This window comes from Onychostoma macrolepis, chromosome 16 (assembly GCF_012432095.1).
Source record: "Onychostoma macrolepis isolate SWU-2019 chromosome 16, ASM1243209v1, whole genome shotgun sequence".
In the NCBI taxonomy this organism is placed as follows: domain Eukaryota; kingdom Metazoa; phylum Chordata; class Actinopteri; order Cypriniformes; family Cyprinidae; genus Onychostoma; species Onychostoma macrolepis.
The window spans coordinates 18,843,362-18,850,629 of record NC_081170.1 but is presented as its reverse complement, the minus strand read 5'-3'; positions in this window follow the sequence as shown (position 1 = coordinate 18,850,629).

Here is a 7,268-nt window from a genome sequence, read left to right as displayed (position 1 = left end):
GTTAAATTTGTTTGTCTCCTGAGTGGTACACTCTGCTATTTTCCATAGCTGCAGTTAAACCAGGTACAGGAGCATAGAATTGCTATATGGCCACAGAATGTTTTCACAATTGTCTTAACAATGAAAATGACCAGCAAGACCAAATGAAATAAATAGGCCTTGGAAACGTAAAAACAATGACTGTGCATTGCATCAGCTCTGAACCTGCTCAAACTCCTCAACACCTTTTTCATATTCAAATGAATTAACACGTGAATGCAATTTGTGACAACTTAGATCTTGTTGCAGATTGATATGCTACCCAGTGCCAAGAGGGAGGAGATGTGTCTTCATTTTAATAGTGTGGCACAAGCGATAGCAAACCAATTCATTCTTCGCTGGGTAACACCAACCAAAAAATTAATCTGATCAGAAGGACTGATTAGCATTAATATTCCACAGTTAAACACCAACTGATTTTCTAAATTTACTAGAAAAAATAATGAAAGGGAGGTGAAAAATACTCAAAATTAACTGGGTTCTCTCAGTATTTGTTTCTGTCTCAGGTTGACCACTGCAATTCCTTGAAAGTGAGATACCAGGAAAGCACCTGATTCCAGCTACATCAAACCAGGACAGCGGAATTGTCAGAATATAACCTGAAATTGCGAGAGATGGGTGCAACGACTCTTCAAGAGGCCATTCACACTTCACAATAGTACATTACCACACAAATCTCTACATGGCCTTCCGGATTAGCACCGGAACTAAATTTTGCAACACAGATTGTTAGAGATGATTTTTTTAATTTGTCAAAAAATAATAATAAATCCAGCATAGGTCTGAAAAAAATTTCACACAGAAATGAAGGCCTGGTACTAGATCACAAATGCAATGTAGAAAAGATGCACACACACGAATTTTTATAGAAATTGGCAAATAAAATCAATAAATTCTGCATAAATCTGAAAATGTCCACACAACAAAATCAAAGTCTGATACTAGAGCACAAATGCAATGTGGAACGAGCATACTCACTCACGCACGCACACACACACTCTCTTACACACATACCGCCATTCATATCTGCTTATTGCAGTTGTTGTTTTAGTTTAGGTTTTTTTTCTTCGTTTTGATTTTATTTACATTTATGTAAAAAAAGTTTTTGTGGCATTATTGCAAAAGCGAGCACTTCAAAATACATCAAACAAACAAAAACAAATTCTAACCTTTGGGAAAAATACTGTTTTTAATGTATTTTATAATTTTTCAATATATAATTAAAAAATATATATCAGAAAAGATGTGAGAGGAGTAACTGACCACTTCCAGAAAAATGAATGGCTCTCTATGGGCCTCTGCTGGATATATATGGTCATTACACTATTCTTTCAAAATCTGTGATTTCCACAAGTTTTTCTCTAACCACCAGATGGCAGTATTGTACACCTAACACCTAGCTCAATATCCAGAAACAGTTTAAATTAAATTTAGATCATCATTTATGAGATTTATTCATAAAAATGTAATATTTCACATGCAAGCTAATGGTGTAGCTGAGGATTTTTGTGGTAAACAGGTACAAAAGTACTTCATATCTCCCAAAACACAGCATTAATGTATAGATGAGAAGTAAACAAACAAACAAAAAAGATATATTATATGTATGATTAAAAATTTATAAATGTTTTACAATTACTCTTTCAATTTTGGGGTCATATTGCCCCCAAAGGACACAGGTGTAAACAGGAAAAACAGGTCTTATGATTGAAAGGTCTATGTTTGTTTATTTATTTGTTTGTTTGTGTGTGTGAGGCGTGTCTGTGTGTCTGTGTCTGTGTGTCTGTGTGTGTGTGTGTGAGGCGTGTCTGTGTGTGTGTGTGTGTGTGAGATAGATCTCAGATAGAGAGATAGATGAGTTTGATTGGGTTAGAAATAGTACATAGAAGGGAAGTCTGATTGAGTCTAATGGGCTTCAGTGTGTTTAGATTTAAATTTTGACAGTTGGAGTTTGACGGAATGTTCAGATGAGCCAAGACTATTCAATGTAAGTCTATGGGATTTTTATGATTTTTAATCTTCAGTTATATGAAAACCGTAAGTCTGATCAGTTAGAAAAGATATAGCACACCCGGCGAGATCAGTCTGAAGATCTGGTGCGAGTTTGGAGTCTGTAGAGTTAAAGCTCTAGGAGGAGTTAGAGTTGTAAATTTTAGTCTCAGAAGAATAATAAGAAGTTTAAATAGCATTTCAGTAAGTTGGCTTTCTCAAGCCAACTTAATAAGAAGTTTAAGTACAATATCAGTAAGTTGGCTTTCTCAAGCCAACTTAATAAGAAGTTTAAGTACAATATCAGTAAGTTGGCTTTCTCAAGCCAACTTAACTAGATTAAAAAGTTCGTCGAGACAAACTTTAGGTTGGCTTGAGAAAGCCTAGCCTGAATGTTTAAAGCAGTTGTGAAAGCTTGAAGTTTAAAGGTTTTCAGTTTGAAATAGGCTAGTTAAGTATTCATTTACTGGTTTTTAAAAGGTAAAAACCAGAAAAAGGTTGATAGCATGATTAGCATGTTACTAGCATGATTAGCAAGTGACTAGCATGTCACCAGCATGTTTCTAACATGATTAGCATGTTACTAGCATCTTGCTAGCATGTCGCTAGCATGTTTCTAACACGATTAGCATGTTACTAGCATATTGCTAGCATGATTAGCAAGTGACTAGCATGTCGCTAGCATGTTTTTAACATGATTAGCATGTTACTAGCATTTTGCTAGCATGATTAGCAAGTGACTAGCATGTCGCTAGCATGTTTCTAACTTGATTAGCATGTTACTAGCATGTCGCTAGCATGTTTCTAACATGATTAGCATGTTAGTAGCATGTTGCTTGCATGATTAGCAAGTGACTAGCATGTCGCTAGCATGTTTCTAACTTGATTAGTATGTTACTAGCATGTCGCTAGCATGTTTCTAACATGATTAGCATGTTACTAGCATGTTGCTACCATGATTAGCAAGTGACTAGCATCTTGCTTGCATGACTAGCAAGTGACTAGCATCTTGCTAGCATGACTAGCATGTCGCTAGCATGTTTCTAACATGATTAGCATGTTACTAGCATGTTGCTAGCATGATTAACATGTTACTAGCATCTTGCTAGCATGACTAGCATGTGGCTAGCATGTCGCTAGCATGTTTCTAACATGATTAGCATGTTACTAGCATGATTAGCATGTTACTAGCATGATTAGCAAGTGACTAGCATCTTGCTAGCATGACTAGCATCTTGCTAACATGACTAGCATGTGACTAGCATGTTGCTAGCATGTTTCTAGCATGGTTAGTATGTTGCTAGGATAGATAGAAAGATTAGAAATATTAGATAGATGAGTTTGAATGGATTAGAAATAGTACATAGAAGGGAAGCTTGATTGAGTCTCAAAGGATTCTGGGAGTTTAAAAGTTGTATTTTGACAGTTGGAGTTTGAATTGTCTTGGCTCATTTGAACATTCCGTAATGGTAAGTCAATGGGATTTTATTATTTTTAATCTTCAGTTTTATGAAAACGATAAATCCAATCAGTTAGAAAAGATATAGCACACTAAGTGAGATCAGTCTGAACAGCTGGGCTGAGTTTGGTGATTCTAGCTTGAAAGCTCTAGGAGGAGATGCATTCAGAAATTTAGTCTAAGAATAATAATAATAATAATAATAATAAGCTTAAGTAGCAGATCAGTAGGTTGGCTCTTTCAAGCCAACCTAATAAGCTTAAGTAGCAGATCAGTAGGTTGGCTCTTTCAAGCCAACCTAATAATAAGAAGAAGTTTAAATAGGATTTCAGTAAGTTGGCTTTCTCAAGCCAACTTAATAAGAAGTTTAAATAGCATTTCAGTAAGTTGGCTTTCTCAAGCCAACTTAATAACTAGAATGTACATTTCCTGAAGAAAATGTGAGTGGTGCTTGCAGTGGCAAAACTTGGCACTCGGCAGATACTACCGTGTTCTGCGCGATTGTAGAGAGCCAACTCCCATGACTGTATGATGTTGTGGAGCTGAGATATGGCTTCTTTATGTTGCTATACGGTTGCTAGGGTTCTCTATATGGTTGCTAGGGTGTAGCTGCACAGTCGCCATGGTGATACTTACAGACTAGTTTTTCAGCCCGAACAAAAGAGGCCACGCCGATATCTATACCACTTTCTGGTGCTGAGAAATTGCTTATTCATGAGTTTGTTCAGTTGCTAAGGTACTCTAAATGGTAGCTATGATGTGCCCATACAGTTAATGGGATGGTATTTAAAGACTATTTGACAGTCTGAATCCACTGAGCCCAACGCCATGTTTCTACAATGTTTTGGTGCTGGAAAATTGTTTGTTAATGTCCTTTTACGGTTGCTACGGTGCTGTAAGTGGTTGCTAGGGCATAGGTATGAAGTTGTCATGTCAGTACTTATTGGCTGCTTGATAGGCCGAGTCAAAAGAGCCCTCCCCCAAGTCTCTGTGACCTCCTGATCCAAAGATATAATCTCACTAATTTTGTGCCAATGTTAAATCTATGGGACTTTTTCGCCCCAATTTTTTCATCCATCAGACGAACATTGTACACTCAATTACTTATAAAGATATAGCACACCTCTGTAACTGGGAGGTTACTAAGCGTATTGCTAAGCGGTTGGTAGTTGTCACACATCATTACTATGTAGATTTATAGAGTTATTCGTATGTTCTTAGTCCGATTTAACACTTAGCTAATCACTATTAGCATGTAGCTATTCACTGCTAGCATGTGTAGCATGCATGAGGGAATTCCTGTTTGCGATCATGAGTCAAAAGAGCAAAACCTGCATGTTTATATGACACTTTTATCCAAAGATATCCCTTTTGATCTGTTTTCAATGGAGGTCTATGGGGTTGTTGCTAGGGTGCTGTAAGTGGTTGGTAGGGTGTGGCTATGAAGGTCATAGGTCATTATTTATTGGTTACTTAAAAGAGGAGTCAAATGAGTATGTGTGAGTTACAGAGAGAGAGAGAGAAGGGGCTCTAAGGGCCTGCTTGTGTGTGTGTGTGAGAAAGTGACAGTTGAGATTCAAATTCACGAACATTCCACCATTGTAAGTCAATGGGATTTTTTGCCCACTTTTTCGTCCGCTGTGTGAACATCGTAGGTCCGATTGCTTAAAAAAGATATAGCCCACATCTCCTCAATAAGCCGGTCGATTTGACACCTCTTTCATGGGTCTGTGACAAACGGTGCAGGAGGAGTAGCGAATCGAAATTTTTGTCCAGAAGAAGAATAAGAAGAAGCAGAATAATAAGTATGCAAGATAACAATAGTGATGCCTTGCCTTTGGCAAGCACCACTAATAAGCTTAAGTAGCAGATCAGTAGGTTGGCTCTTTCAAGCCAACCTAATTATTACATAATACAGGCTAATTTATCTATGAAGTATGTGAGATTTCTAAAAGGAGCAGAAAAATGAGAATTTGGTGGATTTTTAAAAATGTTCGTTGGTAGTGTATTCATTCTGATGTCAAATTAACGGTCGCCTGAGGGCGCTCTACGGTCATCTTATTTGAGTGCAAAAACGCTGCTCGGGAGAGTTTCAAGATACTACAAATAATAAATACATACAATTATTAATATGTGCTAATGTGAGTTGATTTTTGTTGACAATATTTTAATAGTACATAATGATTATGACCATATACAGAACAAATGTATATATACCATCAATGAAACCACAAAGCTGATTACATAGTCATTTTAAGTGTTATTGCTATTAATATTATTTTCTAAAATGAGGTTCATGAAATATAAAAGTACATCTAAGATGTTTTTGCAACAGCCAAGTCTCACGCGCAGTGTACACGTCACCGTCCGAATCCGTTCACTTCATTTCGTTCACTCCTTTCTAATATAGTGCACTCAACTGCCTTACACTATATAGGGATTAGTGAATGAGTGAACGAGTGAGCGATTTCGGACACAGCTCGAGTGTACATCGGTTGTACACTCGAAATCAGAATGCATTGTGGGTAAAAATTAGTGAACGAATGTAGTGAATGAAGTCGTTCACTCAGAATTCGGACAGCACTACAAAATGGCTGACACCCGATATAGTGCACTATATAGTGGATAGGGAGCGCTTTCGGACACAGCTTTGATCACAGCCCTGTTAAAATGTAGCGGCAGTAGCCTACGTGCGCTCATTGGCGCCCCGCTCCAGCTGGTGGCGCTCTAGGCGACCGCCTAGCTTGCCTATACTTTATTATGCCATTGTAATTTAATGCCTTAATGGTTGAACTATCGTCTACTAGGTGTTTTGTCAGTTATTGGATACAGTATATTCTAAGTAAGTTTTAGCCTTGTGGTTGAATTTAAATAGTGTGATTTGTTCACTATCCCCAGGGATACACACGTTATCCCTCAAATTGGTCTGAAGGGAACTGCAATTTGGTATAATGTTACTACTTTGGATTTACACAACTCTAATGAATCACAAAAGCAGATCTTAAGAAAGGGAAATATAAACATCAGTATAACCCTGATGTGTAAACACCCATTTCTAAAATAATAATGCACTTTGCACATGTCCTTGTTCATGTTGTGTGTGTGTGTGTGTGTGTGTGTGTGTGTGTGTGTGTGTTTATAGGCAGCTGGAAAGTACCTTCCTCTGGCAGGGGTTAGGTAACAAAACAGAGAAGGTTCAGAAGGTTTTTGGTCCCCTGCTGGGAAATTTAGCCAATGCTTTGTTAATCGTTGTTGGTGCATTCAACAAAATACCTCAACATATCAAAATAGTGCAATGCCACTTTAGTTCTGAGTAACCTCATGTGACTCAGACAAAAGCCTTCAAAAATGAAGGCCTGTACATTTAAGATGTGGCAGCCAACTAGTTGTTTAGTATACTGAACACAGCAGGGGTTCACAGAAAATCCTGAAAATGTGTGAACATTGTGTATACGACTGCATTCTGCAGCTGTGTGAACGTGGTCTAAAAGTCACCATGAACAAATCAAAATTGGCTAAATTCTCTGAATGTACCAGAAAGGATATGGATGATAAACAATTGTTACAGATTTCTATTCTCTTAGATAGGCATATTTAAATCACTTTTCCTTCACTGTAGTTTAACACTATCCATTGATGTTTAATTTCCAGGAACGCAGGCTGGTGGTCTAATGGAGGGCTGGACTTGGAACCCAGTCAGCAATTTACTTAAGGTTGAAGGTCTTCCAGTAAGGTTATGCAACTCAGTTGTATAACACAGAACTGCAAACCTGAACACAAA